The sequence below is a fragment of the Episyrphus balteatus genome, chromosome 4, assembly GCF_945859705.1.
Source record: "Episyrphus balteatus chromosome 4, idEpiBalt1.1, whole genome shotgun sequence".
Lineage (NCBI taxonomy): Eukaryota > Metazoa > Arthropoda > Insecta > Diptera > Syrphidae > Episyrphus > Episyrphus balteatus.
This window is the reverse complement of record NC_079137.1, coordinates 37,045,097-37,069,268: the sequence shown is the minus strand read 5'-3', so window position 1 is coordinate 37,069,268 and position 24,172 is coordinate 37,045,097. Positions and strand designations below refer to the sequence as shown.

General features: G+C 28.7%; 1 protein-coding gene across 1 annotated transcript in view; it reads left to right on the top strand.

The window, feature by feature from the left end:
* Nucleotides 1–1,911: 1,911 nt before the first annotated feature.
* Nucleotides 1,912–24,172, top strand: part of LOC129919851 (putative mediator of RNA polymerase II transcription subunit 26) — a 157,246-nt gene continuing 134,985 nt past the window's right edge. Inside the window, exons 1-2 of the mRNA XM_056000936.1 lie at nt 1,912–2,205; nt 2,374–2,718. The gene's annotated coding sequence lies outside the window, so the exon portion shown is untranslated. The remainder of the gene's footprint in view (nt 2,206–2,373; nt 2,719–24,172) is intronic.

Sequence of the window (24,172 nt, the reverse complement as noted above, 5' to 3'; positions counted from 1 at the left end):
TTTTTTTGTTATGACTTTTAATTCAAATAAATTATAATTATAAATTTTTCTTCATATTAAGAAGATTCTAAACAAATTTTCATTATTTTAAATTTATTTAAATATATTTTTGTAAGAATAAAACAAATCAGTTGCTGTTTGACACTTCTCACTCGTTTGCTCTACCTCAAAAGTAGGTGCAGAAAAACTTGAACTAATCTGTGCTGGAAAACTTCATGGAACACAAAATGACAGTTTGTAGAACAGTTTAGGGCAAGGTTTTTCTTCATGAAACACACAAACCTGTACTTTTCGGATCTTTTCTGTGCGGATCAGATTCATTAAACAGACCTATTTTTAACTTTGTTTACTTTTTCGTACTTTTTTGACTTTGTGTTTTGATGTAGTTAAGGCTTTAAAATAAATTAAATTTTAATTTAAAAAAAACTATACGGCAAGATCGAAGTCGGAGCTGTTCGGCCAGGTTCCCTAATAATTTGCTTTAGTTACTCCACTATAAAATTTCTTGTATCATGAAGTAAAAACAATAAAGTATACAATTTTATCCCGATACGTATTTCCATACCTCTCACATCAACGCCTTGTTCGAATGAATGATTCGTATACTCCATAATCCGCCACTGAATAAAAGCAAGTACGTACTTGATACACTTTTTCGTACTAAATCTCCTACACAACACATACGAAACACAAATGTACATCACATTCACATTGTCAACCCCCCATGATCATTCATTAAAAAGAAATTATTTAAAGTAATTTTTCTACATTCTCTATCCACCAACAATTACATTCACTTTTCTCTGTATCAAAACACAAAGACAAAAACAAAACATTATTCACCCAAAATGTTTCATCAACAATTCTCCAGTCAACATATTCCCTTATAATTATGTTGCATGCAACAAATCTTTATGTTTCATATGCATTTTTGTATCTCTCTCTCTCAAAAAAAAAAAAACATGTGTGTATTTATTCCTCCCCCCCTCTTATTGTTTATTTTTACCATTTTTATCTTTTCAACTTCTTCTTCCTCGTTCATTTCAACGTCATTATTTCATTTTTTGTTTAGTTATTTTCATTCGTCTTTTTTAAATTTCCTTCTGTGGCAGTGTGGCCTGGCCTTATGCCCAGTGTTTCTCATGTCTTGAAATTTGAGAGCAAACAGAAAAATACAAAAACGAAGAAAAAAAATAAAATAACAACAACTGAAATGTGGTGCTGCTCTAGAGCTAAACTAGGTGGTGGTAGGAGCTGATACGAAAGATTTTTTCCCGTCCAGTGTTATTTTTGGAGTTCTCGTATCTGCATCTTTGAATTTTTGTATGGATTTGGTAGTTAGATGTGAATTCATATTTTTCTTTCCTTTTTTATTTGAATTATATTGTATGCGCTCTTGTTGAACATAAACGAAAATTTGAGATACAATATACAAAATCGGTATAATCTGCGTGGGTGTTTTTTTTAATGCAATTTATCCAAGAAAAAAAGATTCATTCTTCCAAAAAAGAGAGAAGGTTAAACTGTTTTAAGGAAACCACAGATTTATGAATCAGAATCACATTAAAATTCCTCAAAATCCAACAAAAAAGATTAAATAGAGAATGTGGAAAAGTTTTTTTTAGGTAAAAAAGAAAAAAAAAATCTTGCGCCCAACGTGAGACCTCTTAAGAATCCATGCTTCTCCAGCTTCAGTGAATTAAATAAGAAGTGATAAAAAAAATAAAAAAACGAAAGAAAAAAACAACTAGCAAAACAAGAATTTAATTCCAAACCAGTTTTGCACTACACAATATTCTTTCTGCTCTCACAGCATTTCCAAGTTTCAATACAAAAACAAACCAGAAATTACGAATAAACAACAACAACAAAAAATATTGTATATTTAAAATACAAAAAAAAGAGAGAATCAAGATTTTTAAAAGCAAAAGAATAACCGACTTATGAATCATCGCGTAGTAGTTTTCCTTCAAACTCTGTAATTATATCTGCAAGAAGGAGTAACTTACAGAAATAAACAAAAAAGAGTTTAGTACTTAAATACGCACCTTCACGTTTGCCAAAAAAATTAAATCTCTTGTTTTTGTATGAACGCAGCTCCCCAGCAGCTACGTCAGCAACCCTTTTTTTTCTTCTCTTCGTCTCTTGTGTCGATTTCAGAACCAGTGTTCCAAATTAACGTGTTTTGTAGTCCATAAAGTAAAGGTACATACGTGTGCATTATAATTTCCGGTTCACAGTGCAGTGGTTCTCTGTTTTTTTTTCTTGTTGTTTTTGTTTGTTTCGTTGTTTTTTTTTTTTAATGTTTTATGGTTTTTTTCCCTTAATTTGTGCAGTGCTCATTATTATTTTTTTCCTTCTTCTTCTCTAAAGTGTTGGGTTTCAACGAAAATTAAAAAAGAACCCTCCCGGAACGGATCGGTAAATGGAAAATCCACTTTGCAGTAAGGGAATACAATAAAAGTGTTTTTGCAAGTTTGTTTGTTTGTTTTTTGGTCATTTCCGGAAGACCCATTGGAATTTTTTTTTATAATTTTGTAAAATCTTATGAGTCCTGTGAAAGTAGTTGTTGTTGGGTTTTTTGAATAAAAATTCAGTAATGTGCAATTGCAACTGAAATTTCGAAGGTGATTGTTGTTATAAAAAAAACTACCTACAATTGTATTTTTCCTTGGAGTAGAAGAATAATCTGTTTATTTTGCGGAGAATTTTGAATAGGTAAGTGCTGTTTATTTATAAAACAAAATAGAAAATCAGGTATAAAAGTGAATTTCTGATAGGAAGATATTTTTAAGAGTAATTTGCATAATCTTTCCATAACAATCTTAAGAATGAATATAAAAACAGTAACAATAGTTAAGTGGAAACTATTTTTTTTAAATGTTTCGATAGTTTCTTTTGTTGTGTGTGGTCGTTTAACATTTAGTTTTAAAAAGGTCGAAGGTATACAACAAAATCACCATGAAAAATTTGGATTAAATTTGTTATGCATTGAATATGAGGAAAACAAGATAAAGATGCTTTTTGAAAAACTACAGGAAAAAATTAATTAATAATTAAATTAATGACAAATCTGTTATCTTAGCAGCTAGGAGCTTTTACACTTTTTGCATAGTGAACTTGTACCTACTGAATATTCTCTAGTTATTTAAGATAAGGAGAAAAACCCAATCTTAAATTATTACAAAATTAAAACTGTCAAATAAAATTTGACTCCACAAAAATGAGCAGAGCGAAAGGAAATAATGTACATAAAAATTCAACCTTTTTTCAATAATTTATAATTTACAATTTAAAATTACAATTCGAGATCATTATAACAAAAAATTTGTTGCAAGAATTTCGTGAAAGGTTTTTTTGAAGTGAAAACTTCTTTAGTAGGTATCGTAGTGATTTGAAAAAAGATGAAACGAAAAAGCGATTATGATTGTGCAAAATTTCAATTAATTTCATATTCAAAATTCTGAGATAACGATGAAAAGATGTTCTTTTTCTAAACACGTTATATCTTTTGATCCAGAGCACATAACAAATTTATTTAACTTTAATACGCATGCTGATAATATTACCTTTCATTTGATATATCACACATAATGGTACGTGATCTACAAGTTATATAATCTTTAATTGAAAAACTTGAAAAATACCTCAAAACACCTGTGAAGATCTGTTGCCGATGACCAGCCACCGTAGTCTCAGTTCGAAATTTCTAAGGTTGGCTTTAAAAATGTTTACTTTTTTTGTAGGCATGGTAGAAATATGATTGAAGCGTCACATAAAAGGTGAAAAAATAATGATATAAAATTTATTATAGGTTGTCTTTTAAAAAATGGATTTAATAGCGTTAGAAGAGAAAAGAGATTGATTGTTTTGCTTTTTTTATGAAAACTAATTGGGTTAAAAAATTCTAACTCTTTTTGTAGATGTTGTATAGACATGGTCGATATAAATATTTTGAGCTGAGACAATAATCTTTCAGATGGTATAAAATGTATTGTAGGTTGTCATATAAAAAAATTGATGGAATAAAAAAAAGTTATGTTTTTCGATTTTTTTTTTTTTTTGCAAAAAAATGATTTTTTAAGGTTTCACTTCAACCACGAGTGAGTTGCACACATGATTTTTTTTTAAATGAGTTTTCATACCTAATTTTTCCTTATTTTGATATCAAGAACGATTTTTTGGGAGCGTTTTTGTTGAAATCATTTAAATCGTTTACAAAATCAGAAATCAAGAAAATGGTTTCATAATAATCTCTGTTAACAACTTCCTAAAAACATATTTTTTTAATCAAAATCGGGAGAGCTGCTTTTTAACATTTTAATTTTATTTTAAATGATTTTGAAATTGTATGATTTAATTTAATACAACTTTTAACATGTCCTTAAAAGCCTTGAAACTTATCTGGGTTATTTACTCTTTCATAATGTTGTTCTTTATTCGAATACATTTTTCATGGTGTAGTAACCAGACAAACAGAAGCTGGAACTAAATAATTGAAGAACATTAAAAAATTGAAAAACTTTCAATTTGCAACCACTGTTTTTGTGATTTCCGTACAAAGTTTTTAAAAATTTAAATACAACAATTTTAGAATTTGTAAATACGGGACAATCCCGGGACAAATTAGAAAATACGGGAAACTTATACGTCCTGGTTTTCTTAAATAAAAATCCGGGACAAGCTGTAGAAATACGGGACAGTCAAGGGTAAAGCGGGACGGATGGTCACCGTAACTATAGGACAAGTTTAGGATATTCGAGATAACAATCACACATGACATTACGATGTCATATGCAGTATACAATTATACATATATTTATAAAAAGTACGTAATGTAGGTTGTCGAAATACTGTGATGCTGTTTTTTTTTTTCAAATCAAGTGAACAATTGTAACACTTTTCTCTATCTGCAATCACGGTTGCCACTTCAAAATAAAAATTGTGACCAAGATTGTAAATAAAAATGACCAAACACAACTAAAAATGTCCAAAATAATTTGTTTCTGAAAACTTTAAACTAAAAACAAAATTGAAGGTTTTGAATGAACAACAACAACCTGTGTGTGTTACCACCAAGTTCATAGTTAGAGCCCCCGCACACTACAAACTTTCTATCGGCCGACAGTTTAGTCGGTCTCTTAATCAGAATGAAAATGTATGAGAGTGCGCACACTACAACGATTAAGTATCGGCCGATCAAAAAGTTTGTTTGATCGAAAAAAAAGTTTGTTTTGCTACACAAATACCTTCAAACTAAAATATTTTCTAGCGACCCGACTGTTTAGTCGGCTGCCTGTGCGCACACTAGGAGCCCAACCCGACTAAACTATCGAGCGATAGAAAGTCTGTAGTGTGCGGGGGCTCTTATAGCTATTTCACGGGGACCAACCCGATCATCAGACTCCTTTCAGTGGTGCTAAGTCGCTTATGTTCAATTAATTTTAAAAATTGCCCGAGTGAGGCTTGAACTCACGACCTAGCGGTTGGAAGGACGACGCACTATGCATCGCACCACCGCTGCCACTTGTGAATTCATAATCCCGAACAGGTTTTCCAATTTTCAAGTTCACTTGAACCGACTAGCATTTTTATTAACTCACACAAGTTCATACAAAATTTCGTTAGCGAAATCTTGAACGAAAAATCGTTTTAATAACGAAGAAAAAAATAACAAAAATAATAAAAACTTATTAAAATTATTTTTATTTTAAGTGAACCGATTGAATATAATTCAATTTATAAGTTCAAGTGACAGATCTAACTGATGAGCCCACTGTCGTACCTGGGCGAAACGCTTTATAAATTTTTGGAGTTGAGGTCACTTGAACTTATAAATTGAAAAATCGTTTTGCATTTCGTTTTTCAGTACGCAGCTTTAGCGAAAAATTGGAGAGTTTTCACTCATTTGTCACTTACTTGTTACTGTCCTGTACATTTTTCTTAACTCCAAGAGCAGTGTTGACGGTTTTTTCACTTTAAATTCATCTATTTCTTGCTTTAAAAATTATATTTTGTTGATTTTTCTTGATTTTATTAAATAATTTTTAATTTTTTCATTACGACTTTGACAGAATATACTCGATGATATTTTTTTGTTCGCATTTTCCTTGTCGACTTTGGAGACTTGAAAATTTTTCGTTTCGCATCAGCAGCGAACTAGGCTTTAGCACTTCAGATATTAGACCTTGCTTAAAATCTTGTAGAGTTTTTTATGATTACTCAAAAATGATCCTCATTTTTCGGGTTCAAGTGTCGCAACGGAACATTTTTTAAATAGCGGTAACTGTGTATTACACGAATTTTATCCCTTTCCAAGAAAAATTGAAATTTGGAAAATTATCTATATCCGAAATGGAGATCATTGATGTTACTTAAAATGTTTAAAGATAAAATTGATTGTTGTAGATTAGAAGTTTCTCAGCTTTGTTTACTATAAAAACATCTTCTGTTCTTCTAGACAAGAAGTAGGTAATATTTTGTCATATATTTATTTTCATATCCAACATGGCATACTTTCATTTTTTGAGGACATGAAAATTGAAAGTGGAGTTATACGTTGCTTTCACGTGAAGAAGTTTACATCTTTCCCTTCACGTTCGGAAAACTCCCCGTATTTCGAACTTTATTTCTGGTTATATGCTAGGTAGTCAACAACTCGTTTCCCACATACATTTTGGTGGCACACAAAAGAACTGTTCGAACAAAAATATTTCGGGTAAAAATTTTCACTGGAAACTAAAGATAGCGGAGGCTGATACTTTGTTCATTTCTTCAGAAAAAATGACCAAATGGAATAAAAAGTGACCAAATGAACAAGTGAACATTGTGGCAACCGCGTGTCTGCAATTTTCGTTCCAATAAAACGATTTCAGAATACTTCTGTATACTTCCAGACGGTTCTCTACATCCAATTGAAAACGGCATTAATTTTAATCATATCTTTTTTATTCCTAGATAAAGTATGAAACCCAAACACTTTGAAGCTTGAAAAAAATTTTAAAGTTATTGAAATATGTAGTTGTGAATAATATGTATCTTACCTGTCGATACTTTCCCTTCTAATACAATCTTTATGATATTTCTAACCAACTCCTACCACTCACGTCTATTATACTCTTAAACATTAATGTACCTTCATTTCCCACCTAAAAAAAAAAACTCTAATGTACCTTCGTGAACATTAAAAGGACAGTATAGAAAGCATAATGGTTAGTTAAAATTCAGTAAAACACAAGAATTATTATGAGCCTATGATTTATTATTTTCAGCAAACTTTTTATGGGCATCAAGCATCTTATAAAGGTCACAAAAAATGTTTTAATTAGCATCCAGATGATGTATACCTACGTTATTAGACCTAAGAGATGTGATGGTTTCTACGTGTTTCTTGAAAATTTTTATAATGAGATAAAGTTTTGTTGGACTATACGAATAAGTTAATAACCTAATGACTTTAAAAAAAAATTCTTTAACGTTATTTATTTTTATTTTTTTTTTATTGTGCCTCCCAGCAATTTTACCGTTTATCCCAACAAAATATGTCCCCTTATTTATTTAATATGTCTTCTGCCGTTGATAATGAAATCATTATAATGTATATATTGTTATAATGGCATGTTGAAAAGCAGTCGGCACTCAAGCCTCTTAAATGCAATATAGGGAGGTTTAGTGACCTTTCGAGCTTATGACTAATAACAAGAATTTTAAAGAAAGAACAACATATTATGTAGATATGCGCGGAGGAAAAAAAATAAATAATATAAAAAAATAGACATTGCAATCATTTTACATTATTCTGTGTTTTTTTTTTTTTTATTTTCTTCTTTTGACATAAACATAAAAAAAATGTCTGTGGTGAACAGATGACAATTGTTAAAAACAATGAGATCGTGGTGAGTATATATATTTTTTTCGATTTTGGTTTACAGCTGTGGTGAATTGAAAAATATTTCTTTCCTGAAAAAAATCTAAAAAATTCTCTCCAATAAGAAATGCATTGTTTTTTTTTTGCTAGAAGAACTGTCTTTTTGGTAAAAAAAATAAGTGGTGAAAAAAACAATTTGTTTTCTTGAAAAAAAAAAAAAAAATCTGTGGTGAATTTATTGAGCCCTGTACGGTACCAATACCTACCATCCTTTTTTGTTAATAACTTTAATCATTTAAAGCACTTATGTGCTTAAGGCCTTTCAAAGCTTATTCGTTACTCCAGCCCTGGAACATTCATATGTTGGTTGACACAAGGCAAACTGCAACATAAAAATAAAAATAAAAAGAAATGAGTAATTGTTGTGGTACAGTCATTTTTTTTTGCCAGACCATCACATCAAAGACACCACCACAATTGGATGAGTCAGTCCTGAAAAAAGTGAATCAACACAAAAATGACAAAAAGATATTCATACAAAAGATATAACACAAAATATTACTAAGAAATGCAACAAATAAAAGTAATGAGACCATTTCTATAGATACAAAAAAAAAGCAACCCCAAGTTAAGAAAAAAAAAAATGTAAACAAATATGAATACTTTCTTTTCTTACACAAATTAAACCAAAAAGCTAGACACTAGACACATTCGAGGTCATTTTCAAAATTATTAACAAAAAAATAAAAAAAAAAAACATTTTCCTGTCAAAAAATGAAATATGGAAAGTAATTATTTATATCCACTCCACAATGAATGCATTTTCTATTTTTAATTTTTTTCCTTAATGCACTTGCACCAACATCCAACATTCCAGCAGTTTCAACAAATCTTTTTTGTCAGATAGAATTTTCGTGAGAATATCTTGAGAAAAGATATTTATACGGATGTGTTACACTTGTGTGGGTTTTCGGTATTAAACAAACAAAAAAAAAAAAAAAATAAATTTCCGTCAGTAAGGTGCCATATGGAAAATTAACACGCGTATCAAATTACGGGATATTCAGAGACATCCTTTTTCATTTTTAAGGATGAAATCGAAGATTGTAGAAGTTTTTGGTTAACAAGGGATGTTTTCGATATAATTTATACGGATATAGGAGATAAAGTTTGTTTGCTAAGGATGAGGGTAAGATACATTTTTATTTGACCTTGACCGATTGCCAAATAAGAGGAAATACTTTTCAATACAAGTATTCAAAGTAGTTTAGGCTACCGCATTAAACAAACATGCCTATCTAGTTTTTACTTGTTTTTAAATCTTTCTTTAAATAAATTAGGGTGGCACAACTTGGGTCGCACGTACTTGCTCTTTGAAATCGAAATTGCTAAAACTTTTAAGACTTCTTACAAATTTGGTAAAATAAGAAGATCAATTCGTTCCTCAAATGAAAAAAAACTCTTTAAATGAAATTGAGCTCCAAAAAAAGTATGCAGTTTAATTCTTTTATAAAAATGCATTTTAAAGATAAGTATACAGTTCTTCTAGCAAAGAGAAAGTTTTAAGATTTTTTCCGAAAAAAATATTTTTCAACTCACCACAGCTGTAAAAATCAAAATCGAAAAAAAAATGTATACCCAGCAAGAATTTTTTTTTCGCTAAAAAATGTGCATCCCATTGTTTTTGCAGAAAAAACCTTACAATTGTCATCTGTTCACCACAGATATTTTTTTTTTTCAAGAAAAATTTTTTTTTTCACTAATTTTATCTTTATCGAAAAGAACTGCTATAGATAAAAAAAATTCAAAATCTTCTCTTAAAATACAAATTTTTCATAAATAAATTTAAAAAAAAAAGTTTTAAAATAAAATTGGTACCTATGCCATTTTCTAAGAAATATTAATCAATACCTAAAACCAAAATTTCAAAAAAAAAAAAAAAGGAGGTTGTCTATAAAGCCGGTTTACGGACGATGATTTTACGTGATAACGTCGTAAGTAAATATGTTTTGTGCTTTTGTTTGAAATGAGTCAATTGAACCGTTTATTTATTTCAAACAGTCATACATAATTTACAAGAAAAAGCTAAAAAAAATTACCTTTTTTCTTTTCTCATTTACAAAAAGAGCTGGAATTTTTTGAACTCGATCAATTTTCATCAAAAAAAGCAAAAAAAAAAACATATAATTTTATCTTCTTACGCTATTGAATCAATTTTTTTCAATGACAACCTATAAAAAACTTTATATCATGTGTAAGCTCCTTATTTCACCTTTCAAATGACGTTCCAATCTTATTTCTGCGATGCCTAGAAAAAAAGTAAGAATTTTTTAAAGCCAACCATGTTGAAATTCCAAACTGAGATTACGGTACTTCCCACACTGGTGGCTGTTCATGATCAACAGATCTCCACAGATGTTTTGAGGTATTTCGCAAGTTTTTTAATTTAACATTGTGTAGCTTGTAGTGAATGTACTTTATATATTATGTGTGATGTATCATGAAAATGAAAGGTAATATTATCAGGATGCTCAATTAAGTTAAATCAAATTTTTCTACTCTAGATCAAAAGATATTATCTGTTGAAAAATAAAACTTTATTTTACCGTTATCTACAAAATTGATTGAAATTTTCTATAAATAAAGTCCTGTCTATTATCTATCTACAATATAAATTTCATTCATTTATCTGTTGAAGAAAAAAAGATAAAAACAAAAAAACGGTCAAAAAACTTGGGACAAAAAAACTTGTCTTTCCCGTTATTCGGTCAAAAATCATTTTAAAATACCAATTTTTTGCACATATATGCGCACAATCATTGACTATATTTTCTTTAAGTTTGAGATTTTTTGAACGCTACGAAAAATTTAAAAAAATAAAAACTCACCCAAAAATACCCCAAAATAAGTAGGTGTTTTTCAAAAATTCACATTTCGAAACTCAGAGACTTAAAAAAAATCCTTATTAGACTCCTGACTTTTTTTTTTATTATCTTTTGAATGACGTTTTAAAAAATTGTTAAAAAATATTTCCCCTACCTATAATCACTACTTCGTCAAAGGTCTGGTTCATGTTTTAGTTTTAGAAAACCATTTATTACTTGGTTTTTAAATTTTTTAGAATTTTTTTCAATACCATTGTTAGAGACTTGTAATAAATTTATCTATCGATTAAAAAAAATTCAACTCTTTACATTGTTCGCGTTTAGAAAATAGCCAATTTTTTGCAATTTTGTTTTAGGTACCCCTATGTTATGTACCCTATTAAAAGATGAAATTTTTTAAAATCCTCCAAATGTATTCAACTTTAGGTTATTATCTTTCAAATAAGCTATAGAAGATGTTTGTATCTCTAATAGTTTATTTTTAATTTTGAATTGAAATTTTTGCAGCACTGCGAAAGTGCGAGAGTGGAACGGGAGAAAATGGCGTAATTTTTTTGTGGTGGCTGCCATGGTTCATCGATTTATAAGACGTAATCACGTCAAAAAAATCAATGACCCGTTTTCTAAAATTTGAAAATTGTTTTTAAATCCAAAAATTAATTCTTTCAAAGCTTTATTTTTGGCTTATATTAAGATTATATGTAGGTAGGTATGTTAGATGTATGTGTTAATGCTTTTTATAGAAAAATTTGTTGAAATCAAATGAGTAGTTTGGAAGAAAATCTGATTTTAAAAAAACTGTTCTTTGGTTTTCGAAAAAAAAAAAAAATTCACTAAAAAATATACCCTGTATAAAAACTAAGATTTGAATTTTTTGAAAAAATTAAGCCTTTCCAATCGGTATAATAACAGGCACCATTATTTTTGGTCCAAAAGAATTAACTCCAAAACAACACTACATACCGAGTTTTATGTTAATTAATGCATCTGTTTAGGCTGTAGTATAATAATCAATTAAACAATATTTAAAACAAGAGAAAGAAAGTGCAAGGAAGTAATTTTAAGGAAAATCATTTTCTCATACATGTGAATTTTTGATCATTAAATTTTTAGGTTTTGTTTGGGCTTTAATGATCTTTATTTTTGGATGCAATTAATGAAACACTAATTCATCTTTTTGTTACCCTACGTTTCGCCGGTTTCTTTCCAGCTTCCTCAGGGGATTTTTATTTGATTTTAGTGGTGAAAATTAAATTTTAGTACATTTTTATTATTGTTGTTTGAATTTAAAATTTTAAATAAATAATTTAATAAATTAACATGAAAAACTAAACAAAACACTGCAACAAAAACTTAGAGCTATTATCACAATTTCTTATCATACATTTTGGCTTTTTTTGATAACATTTCGAGGACGTATTAAGTGAATTCTATTTTTTTTTGTACCCAAAATTTTGTGGTTGAAAATTTATTTAGCAAAAAAACAATTTTTGCAAGAACTTAATTTAAACAAAAAATAACCCAATCAATTTTCAGCTTTCCATAAAGCTATTATGTTGTTAAATATATTAGTTAGTTTTAAATATTTTTGGTTGTGTTTTAAGCCATTTTGATGTTTTTTTTTTAAATATATACGGATGCAAATAGACCCTCTATCGGGTAAATCTTTTTAATAAAAAATTATAAGGAACACATAAAGTGTAATAGAAGTTTAACGTTTAAGTGATGCAGCACATCACAAGCTTTAAACTATTGCCTAATATAAGTGGTAGGTATCAAATATTTGACCAATTAAGGTAAGGCTGTTATGTAGGCAAGTTAATTAAATTAAGTGCCCAAATAGCTCCAAATCGTTTCATATACTTTATTAGATAATAAAATTGAAGCAGATGAAAAAACTAAGATACTTTCACTTTTGAAAATACCCTTCAAAATCACGTAGATATTTCAGACCAAATTTAATTGCATTAGACGAATTTTTAAAATTTGCAAATAAACTTTTATACAAAGTGAATTATTACCAAATAAAAAAAGATTCATGAGAAATAAATAAATACCTACAACAACAGCAAGCAAATAAGGTAAATTGCAAAATTTTCATTACGTTGCTACTTTGAATAAAAAAATTTAAAAAAAAATCTACTCACATTCACCTAAAAGTTTATGTGTTCAACATACTCTTTTTACTACTTTATGACTTGTGGCACAATTTTATTCAAAAAGATGCATTACAACAAGTCTGACTGCAAATTTAATTATATTATATTTTTGTCTTAAATTTTTTTTCCTTATTTTCTTAAGCAACATAACGAATTGTATCTAAATATGGTGATACTATTGTAAAGGTGTGTGCAATAATTGTATAGGTACATAGATAGATATTCTTGCCTCATGGTTTCATCTCTAAGAGCAACCTGTTTTGTTTTGTGCCTTTAGCAGCACCCACTAAGGCTATAAATTGAAATAAAAAAAAAAGAAAAATAAAGATAAAATTTATTATTGCAACTGCTCGACTCGGATCGAGTTAAATTATACTAACGTCACCTTGTAGTGAATGGTATTTGTTTGTGTTTCCATTTTTTTTTTCTTTCATTTTTTTTTCTAAAACATTTTGCAATCCAGATTCAATGAGTCACTTACTTGGAAATGTGGCTCTTGTCAGTGATGTTATATTCTTTTGTTTATACAGGGTGTCCCAAAAGTAATGGATCAAACGAAATATGCTGATAGGCCAACTTAAGGGCTCTCAGAATTTGGTAACTTGTTCAACCCAAATCCTTACGGTTTTCGATTTAATGCAGTTTTTGTGAAATTTCGAAAAATGCCGACTTTGCATCAGTATTTTGCTTCCTTCGCTCATAATTGATTTTTGTTTTTTACAATTCTTCCACTAAAACATTGCCTAATAATAGGAAATAATTAATTAATCAAAATATTTTTTATTTCGTACTCCATTTTGCTGCAAATTAATTAACAGTTCCATGTTTTATAAAAACTCAATTTTTTACTTTTATTTCAGAGCAGCATCCCGAAAAAAATTTGCATGGTGTGATACTGGTTTATCATTTTAAAAACTTGCCGTGTTATTGCAGTTTTCAAAAATGTATAAAAATTTCCAAAGTTGAAATGAGAACGAAAGATATTACAATTTAAATGCAACAAAACAGGGTTTTTCAGAGAAAAATAACAAAGAAAAATAAACACATTTTCTAGGCTGTTGTTTGTTTATTTCTTTTTGAATAAAAGTCTCGACTTTTGTTTGTTATTTTTCTCTGAAAAACCCTGTTTTGTTGCATTTAAATTGTAATATCTTTCGTTCTAATTTCAACTTTGGAAATTTTTATACATTTTTGAAAACTGCAATAACACGGCAAGTTTTTAAAATAATAAACCAGTATCACACCATGCAAATTTTTTTCGGGATGCTGCTCTGAAATAAAAGTAAAAAATTGAGTTTTTATAAAACATGGAACTGTTAATTAATTTGCAGCAAAATGGAGTACGAAATAAAAAATATTTTGATTAATTAATTATTTCCTATTATTAGGCAATGTTTTAGTGGAAGAATTGTAAAAAACAAAAATCAATTATGAGCGAAGGAAGCAAAATACTGATGCAAAGTCGGCATTTTTCGAAATTTCACAAAAACTGCATTAAATCGAAAACCGTAAGGATTTGGGATTAACAAGTTACCAAATTCTGAGAGCCCTTGAGTTGGCCTATCAGCATATTTCGTTTGATCCATTACTTTTGGGACACCCTGTATTCATTTTAGTATCTAATAATTGAAAAATCTGTTTATAGATTGATGAAAATTGTATGTAGAATGTAGATAGCAAATGACGCAAAGACGTAAATTAAATGTAAAGTCACACAATAATGATTAACTCTAAAGAAAGAGCCAATTTAGAATATAACAAATATAAGGTTTAATTAAAATATAGAAACAAGTTTATATTTGAAGTGAAAACTTCTTTAGGATCGTAGTGAATTGAAACCCAAAGAAACAAAGAGTAAAAATTAGTGATTTATAATAATAAAAGCAAAGCTTAAACTACATTAAAAAGATATAAAAATCGTTAATATCGTATATGTTGAAAATGAGCACTAAGAAGGGATTTTTTGAAATTCAAAAATTCAATAGGGTATACAGGGGTAAAACGACATATCAAAAAACAGCTATTTTCTAAACGGTAGAGATGTGAATTTCTTTTTAATCGTTAACTAATTTTATTGTATGGTAAACTAGGGTATTGAAAAAATTTAAAAACCAAATAATGAAGTTTTTTTTTAATGAAAACATGTGGTAAACATTTGACAAAGTAGTTTTTTTTTGACAATTTAAAAGATGCCACTGGAAAGTTAATAAAAAAAAGAAGGCGTCTTTAAAGATTTTTTTGTAAGGCGTTGCGTTTTGAAATATACATTTTTGAAAAATACTTATTTTTTGGGGTATTTTGGAGTGTTTTTTTTTTATTTTTAAGAGTTTTTTTTGTACATCTAAGAAAATGTTAAAACCGTGCAATCCATTTGGATATGCTTTTTGTCACAGTTTCTTTGGTACTTTCTTGAATTTAATGTTTGAGGTATCAATCAAAAACTTTAAATGGTTTCACTTCTTCCACGTGGAGAACTGCACACATGTGTTTTTTGTTTATACCTGTGGCCAAAATTGTACATCGAAAAATAAAATAAAAAAGGAAATTCAGTAAATTTAAAGGTAAATTTAAATAAAAGCCAATTAGTTGACAGGGAAATTTTCGATTCCTTTCCTTGGAAGTACCTATGTATGTTCTGCACTTTTATCTCATAGTCTTAGAGCTTGCACCAAGTTTCTTGCGTGAGCTGTTACCATTTCATAATATGTATTTAGTCATTATGATGATGAAAACAATCGACTCAGCATGTATTAGTGCCTTTGAGGAAAAATTGCATGAAAAGTAAAGTTTTTTCTAAAAATTTCGAATTAGTTGGATTCTGGCTCCCTCATTTTGCTGATTACAAAAACACCCGTAACAGACGTTTTAATCGCTTTTTTCCCGAGCTATGCATCTTTGACGCTCTTAGGAATGCTTAAATTTTTTTTAGTTTTTGGAAAATATTCGCTCACTCACGCTCTACTCTGGTACGTATTAATTCTAATTCCCACTCCTTTCCATGAGGCTCGAAGTTATTTATTTTAGTTTCATTTAACCCAATGATGGAAAAGAGTTGTTTTTGTTTTCAACCATCCAACTGCCAAAGAAAGAATACAAATGCATAAGGACGATAAAATACAGTGGAGGTTGCCTCTTGATGTGGGGATGTTTTTCGTATGAAAAAATTAATGAAATAATTTAAACCAGTTTGCTCATATTTGTCCAGAAAACCCGATATCCAATACAGACTCTTACTCTAATTGTAGATTACTCGTACTCATTCTAAAAAATAAAGAATTTGGATATTTCACCATTTAACATCTAAAAGTCATGCTAAAATGTGTAATTTGAGCCTAAAACCACAACTGTCTGTGAAGTATTGCTTTTTCGAAACCAAAGAGAAAATGATCTTCAAAAGTTGTATTAGTTACAACTTTTTACATTGTTTTGTGGTTTTACTTATATGAAAAGTGAAAAAAAAAATTTTAAGGAAGAAGTTTCAACGAAATAAATTTATTATAACAACTTAAAATAAGTACCAAGACTTCTTTTAAAGTTTAAATTATTTAATAAATTGTATTTTTAATATTTGTATAACAACCCTGTTGCATTCATGATGTATCTTTCTATCTTCTTCTACACAACCTCTATGTATTTTAATTTTTGTTGTTGTTGTTTATTTTTGTTTTTTTATTATTTCACCTGAATAAAAAATTCAAAGAGTTTAATTGTTTCACCGTTACGCTAGGTTCTTCCCTACTTACTTTTTTTAAACTTAAACAACAATCCACACCACAAAAAAGTGGAGTGTATAATGTCTGATGTTGGTGTGCAGAATTTATTATACCTACATTTTTTTTTCTTTCATTATTGCGTTACAATTACGATTCAGTGCACGACTTTATGATTTTCAATGTTTGGTTGTACCATAGTGGAGTTAGTTAGTTTAGACTTTTAGAGCTGTTATAAACGTTATAAAAAAAATATTATTATAATGTAAAGGTGCAGCTACAAGAAGAAACAAAAAAAATAAAAAAAAACAGGGGCGCTGAGAATTAATGTTGCTTGATTGTTAGTTTTGTTTGTACATACATTTATAGTTATAGTTTTTTTGTAGGTAATCGTTTTTATTATTACCTTCACTTTGATTTTCGATTTATGTTTATTTCACTTGATCATCACTATTTTTTTTTGTTTTATTTTTTTTTTCATAGAAACAAAAACAAAAAAAATTGAATTTGCATGTTGTGTAGCCATGATTGGCTTCACTTGCCAAATATACCTGCCGTTCTAAAGAATTTTAGATGTGAAAGTCAAGGCTGTGACACTAGGATTACGTAATCGATATCGAAACGTGCTCGCGATGTGTGGATTCGATAGTAGGTTATTAGGTGAATGAAAAATAAAAAGATAATAAATTAAACTAGGACAGAAAAATAAATTGCAATAGTGCATTAAAATTTTAGAGAAATTGCAACGACTTTAAAATTTGAGTAATTTTATTGAAATCGACAAATATGTAAATGGAATTTAATGAAGAAGTAGACAGTAAATATTGTAATGTTTGATTTAGAAAGCTTACGAAATTGAAACAGAGCGGATCTTTTAATTTCCTTTTTTCAAAAGAATTATTTCTTTAGCTTCTTCCTTTTTTTTTATTCACATTTATAGTAAACATATTTTTCCAATGTTTTCATAAATGCTATTGAAAAACCATTTGAAAATGATTTCCAGTTGAACAAATCGAATATATAACCTAAATAAAGTTCAAATATTTTTGTTTGTATTAGATGTTCTTTGAGTTTGTTTTTTTTTTCAATACACAATTTATTGTTCATGAGCTCTGTTTTATAGCCTTCTCCTATACCTTACAGTACTTGCAGCTTTACAACTGTTTGGTAAGTACAAATGCATATACACAAGGCAAACTCCATCTGCACGCTGTTAATTGACGCACAAACAAAACAATAACAAACAACTTTCAATTAAAATATACATTCCTATTAGGTATAGTTTCTATAACTTGAAGTTAAATAAAATAAGTAGGTACATTTTGTTCTCATAAATAAAGGTTGTGGGTGTTTCATTAATTACCCATTAACACACAATTTGTAAAGATAAAAAAAAAAAAAAAAACAAATAGTAGACCTTAAGGTAAATGAATTTTTCATTAGAAAAAAAAAAAAAAAAACAAACAATATCATATGGTGGAAGGTATAGCAGGTATTTTGTGAAGCTCGCTCTATTATCAAGGTTTATACCAATAACAAGTTTTACTTGAAAGAATTTTAAATGCATAATAAATTGATTTTGAACTATTTATGGTCATTGTTTTTTTTTATGTTACTGTTGTTCATAGTCAAGTCATTAAATTTATCTTCTTTTGTTATTCAGTTTTTTTTTTTTTTTTTTTTTTGAAATTTGGATCAAGTATTGGAACATGTTTCTATAACAACCTGTGTTTGTTTTTCTATGAAATTGTTTTGTTTTTAATTTCTTATTTTTTTTTAAGAGACTCAACCAAGTAGTTTTCAAAAATACACAATTTTCATAATTAAGGTTTACAGTTTTTTAGTTTATCAGATAAAGTCCAGTCAAACTAAAAAAAAAAAAAATGAAAAACCATAAACAAAACTCGCATAGAGCTGAAAATTATCAAATATTCCCAAAAATTCCATGTGTTAAAAAAAATAGTTATTCAAGTTCAAATTCTTGAAAAGTTCGTATGTAACTCTTAAAAATATTAATCCCTCTAATTCGATTTTTTGAAAAACTCAACTTGGCACCCCCAAATTCTAATTTTTTTCAAACCTGCCTGGTTCGATTGTCCAAAGTTAGCCCAGGATAGCCCAAGATTTTTTTTTCGCTAGCACACCCTTAGTTCTAAAATTATAAGGGAATAATTTTTTTTTCACTTCAAAAATCAACCAAAAAAAAAGAGGTTGGTAATTTGAAAAAAGTTTTTTTTTTGTCATAATTTTTGAACTAAGGGTGGGTTTACGATAAAAAAGTGTTTTAATTTGTTGGAATTACCAAGATTAGTTCAGAAAGGTCTAAAAAATTCTATTCGTGTACTGAAAAAGAAATCACTTCACACACCATTTTATATTTGTTGTTACTTTTGAAAAATTTTTGGATAAATTTTACTAAGCATGTAGCTTTTCTAGGTATACTTATATGGCAAACCAAAAAAATCAATGATTTTAACACTTGAAAAAATATTTGTATATTGTGGTTTTTATGGTGAAATGAAACAAATCAACTCAAGCATCTTAACAGGAATGTTATTGGATTACATTCAAACAAGTAAGAATTCGAAGTCAAATAAATTCTATTTATAATATTTATTTAAAAGGTCCCTGTGGTGTATGCGTACTATTTTTTTTTTGTGGTGAATAAAAATTAATTCTTCTATACCTAATTTTTAAACTAAGTGTAGGATAGCGAAAATAAAAGTTCGTATATACTGGGCTAACCTTAAGCAAACAAACCACGATTTTAAACTAACGATTTTTTGACAGGAAAAAAAAAATCACAATTTTTTCGGTTTCTGATATGAAAAAAGTTTTTTGTTGTGGAATAAAGAAAAAAAAAGCTGGGCGAACTTTGGGCAATCGAACAAGACAGGTTTGAAAAAAAAAAATTAACATTTGAGGTTGCCAACTTCACATAGCCCTCTAAATCGTACTAATGTTTTACATACCCTGAAAATTCGACTTACAGGCAGAGACCAGAAATAACAGTCAACCTTTATTTTCAATCGGTTTCTCTCTGAGAGTTACCACATTACTTTAAATAATTTCGTTTAAGGTTTGAGATTTATTTTAAAAAATCAAAAATAAAGGGTATCGGTTGAGATTTATTTTTTTATTTTTTTTAAATATCAATGGTTGAGATATTTACAAAAAAATAAATGGAAAATGCCCCCCTTTAATCGTTTTCGCTGAAAATAAATCAAAAGTGGTCAATTCAAAGGAAAATGTTGAATTTGTCAAGAATGTCTTTATATTGCAAAAATAAATATGAAAAGAATGTTTTTTCTAAGTTTATGTATTAAATAATGTATGAACTCTCAAAGTTCTTTAGACCCAAGATTATATATATCTCTTTTCGTTTAAAGTAAAATCTAAAGACAAAAATGTGTTTTCCACTGTGATTTGAGTCGCTGGGACGACAAGCATAACCAATGCAATTTCGATTTCCAAAAGTTCAGCTTCCAGAAACGTTTTCGCCCGCCCAACTTCAAACGGCTATATCTCGGAAAACGATGCCAAAAGGTAGCGGGGACTCTAACCTACATTTGGGTACAACTCCCATCCCTGTAGGTGTACGCGTTCTCAAACCGGGATAACTTAAAGGTAAAAAAAAAGTTAAGCCCGATTCTGAAAAAATAGGCATGATGTGGCGTTTTAACATGGAAGATGATTTTTTAACAATCTGACAATGTGCAAAGCGTAGGCCCATGACACAAGCTATCATTTGGCATCACTCCCATTGCTCTCAAGCTTCCAGGAGCGTTCAAAGATTCGGGAATTTTTCGAAAAAAGAATATAAGCTTTCAATACAAAATAAAGTTTTCTCTCAGACCTTGACCGAAATTTTTCTTTTTTAAAAATAAAGGTTATTTTATGACCTTTATTGAAAATGGCGATAAATAAGAGTTATTAAGGAACCTTTCAAAAGGTTGAGATTTATTTCTGATCTTTGCTTACAGGGATTTGACTGTGTAGGAGCAGTTGCTTGGAAAATATTTCGATTTTAAAATTATACAATTTCGAAAAAAAGAATCGGTTTGCGCGTATTACTCTTAAATCGTCTACGTTGTTGAAAAGTGGTGTATAAACAATTAAAACAACTTGTGCACCCGACAAACTAGCAGCTATTTTTAGATCTGTTGATATAAAAACGGATTTTTCCTTTAAAAAGTCAAATTTTCTGGTTTTCAAACTTTAGTTAAAAAATAAAGTTTTGTAGAATATATTTGATCCCGTTTATAAGCTATTTTGTTACTTGAAATTTTTTGTATAACGGTTTCTTCCTTTTTTACTCCAAAATAAATTTAGTTGACCAAGTTCCAGACTGAGTCCGTTATCAATTCATTTAACCTCGCCAACTTTCAAAATGAGGCCAAACAATTTCGCTGACACTTCAAATCGAAGCAACAATTATTGCATGTCAAACTGATATTCGATAAAATTAATAAATTAATTTGTATCGAAACGCATGGCAACAACACATAACATTTTGTTTTACAAGCAAAACATTATATGTACTAAAAAAGAAAGCTTCATAAGAGTTTAATTTCATAGAAAATAAAATCAACAAAGTAACAAAGAGTATATAGTCGATGGTCACACTACCAAATGAGGAGCAAAAATGCGTTAAAACAAAAAAAAAAAAACAAAATGCATTCTATGCTAAAAAATTTGTATGAAACTAATAGCTACGAGTCACGGATTTGCTGTATTTTTTTCTGTCTCATTTAATATTGCAAATACGATTTGGTTCATTAACCTCACCCACTAAAAATTTGATGTGGGAGTGCATTTAATTGAGACTCCAAAAAGTATCTATAGTTTTTATTAGGTATTGGTTTTATTTTTTTTTTGGTTTTTGAGTTTTATGTCACCCCTTTTATTTGGTAACAGAGTCTAAAAATATAATCCATTTTTTTTCACTTTCAGCTTCCAACTTATATGTACGATCAACACGCTGTTGGTTTTTAGTGTTTTTGATCAAATATCTTTTCAGACTCAATTAAGTGTTGTGTACATATTTTAAATTTGGAGTCAGTTGACTAATAGTATGAATGCTTCAAATAAAATATTTCAGTACGTGCTGATAGACTAATCGATAAATTTGGCGTCGTAGATGGAAAGAAGTATTTTTAAAGATGTTTTTCAAAATGTGGTAGTTTTTTTAGATTGAGTTGGCGTCTTGTAGTTTGTAACTTAATTTAGATCACGTAATTTTTGTTTTTGTCTTCAAAGAAGAGGGTTTGGAATGTGTTAAGAGATTTAAAGTTAATCATTTTAAATTGAGCGGCAGTCTTTTAATTTTTGTTTACATCTCTACAAAAATACAAAAAAGGACTAAAGTATTAATTTTGCATTCTTTTATGTAAACACAGAAATCAATTAATTTTGCAACTTTAAAAAGTAGGTACCTACATTTTAAAATCCTTAAAATGGGATTCCAAAAAATGTCATGGATCTGTTTTCGAAACACATAATCCAATTTTAATACTTTTTGTTTAAATTTCTTCAGAAGTTCAAATAAAGCCACCAGTTCTTTATTGAAATTTCCAAAGAAATTCAATCTATAACAAGAACACAATTCTGTCAGTTCAATTTACTTCTCAATATTTGTATATCCTTGAATGGAATTCGAATTGAATTAAATTGACGTCATCCATTAAATAATTGCTGGTTTTCACCTTTCAATTTTGTAAAACTTAATTCAATTAACTTCACAACAATGCGGTAGTCCTTGGACTTGGCACCACACATTCACAACACATCACACTACCGACCAATAACAATAAAGAAAATAATTAAATCCCATTCAATCCATTAACAAGAGAAGCTATATAAAAGATTTTTTCTCTCTCTCTCAATACATTTTTCTTTTTATTTTTCATTCAATACAAAATTTATGTTCAGATGTACCATTTAAACGCCCTTCACATATTATTATCGTTTGCACAGTTGCAATTGCAGCATTGATGATGGTATAAAGATTTTCACTTGAATCTTTACCACACGATTCAAAGTTTTGCTAAACCACTCAACATGACTTGCTAATTTAATTATCACATATATTAATGCCCTGCATAAAGTGCATTATAAATGTGGTATTGATGTACGGTATTCTCGTATTCACAACTTTTCCTTCAGCAAATATTATAGTGTATCCATTTTCATAAAAGCAAAGTCCAGACAGACACCATATACTCGTACCTGCAATATATTCGTGTTGAATTTCCATTGCACCATTTTTGAAACCACAAAAAAAAAAAAACATATGCAATGTTATAAGAGAAGATACTTGTATTTTGTAACCAGGGCCGTAGATTTGTGGTTTATGCTGACAAGAAACGAACTTGAGTGTTTTAAAAGTCAAAGGCTATTTAAAAAATTTTGAAAGTTTTTCGTTAATTGTTGTACAAAATTCAAAATTAAAGATGGCGCTATTCTAACTGACAGATTGAAAAAAACAAGCCTGTTTGTACTAAAATTATTTTGATACTTATGTTTTCGGTCCATAATGACCCTTTTGCAAAAAAACAAACTACCACACTGGATATAACTATTTCTCAGGAACTATGAAATTAAAAAAAAAAAAAAATGTGGGATGGAATTTTGAAGGTGAGGCTAAATTTTCATAAAATACACAGTAAATTATACAATATTTGTTAACATTGTTAAAAGTATTCAATAATTTAAAGCCAACCAATATTATTTTATCACCAGGGCGGTTCTTAGTTTCAAAAATTTGGGATTTATATGTTCCTAAAGGCTCATATACATAGCTGGAAATAAATATAAAAACAAAATATTTCCCCAGTTTCAAGTTTTTGAAAATAATTCTAACTCGTACCTCGAATCAACTGAATTTTCTTTTGGGAATAGCATGAAGTTTAGGTTCCAGCCAAACATGCATAATACATATTTTTAGCTTTTATAATATTTAAGTTTAAGTTTGTTTTTTTTTTTCAGTTTTTTTTTTTTAAAGAAAAACTGTTATAAATTAAAAAAAATAATTAATTAAAGAATATTAAATTAAAAAGTATAAATAATAAATTAAAAAAATATAAAATGCAAAATTATTTGTATACAAAATTGGTAGAGCAGACTCCTAAAATTTTGAAAATAAATAAATCTGTTATTTTTTTTTTTTTTAATTTATGTTTAAACTTAAAAACAATTAACCAAACTTTTTTGGAATATGTCAACAAAAACTCTACTGGTTCAGCAAATACCAACTTTTATTTAATTAGCACCCATCCCCTGTTACAATACAAAATTAATAACTTCATACAAAAACCCAAAGTTTGTGAGGAAAATTTCTCCGAAACGGCTGAACCGATTGACCTTATATTTTGAAATGATTTTCTTAGATACTTTTCCCAGGTAATGATCGAAAGAAAAATAGTTATTTTGATTTTTTAAGTCACTTTAGTTTTTTTTTTTTTTTTGAAAAAAGAGAACGATTTTTTTCTTTGAAAGCCGCCATATTGTCAAAAATCAAAATTTTGATTATTCATCCGATCATTACCTGTA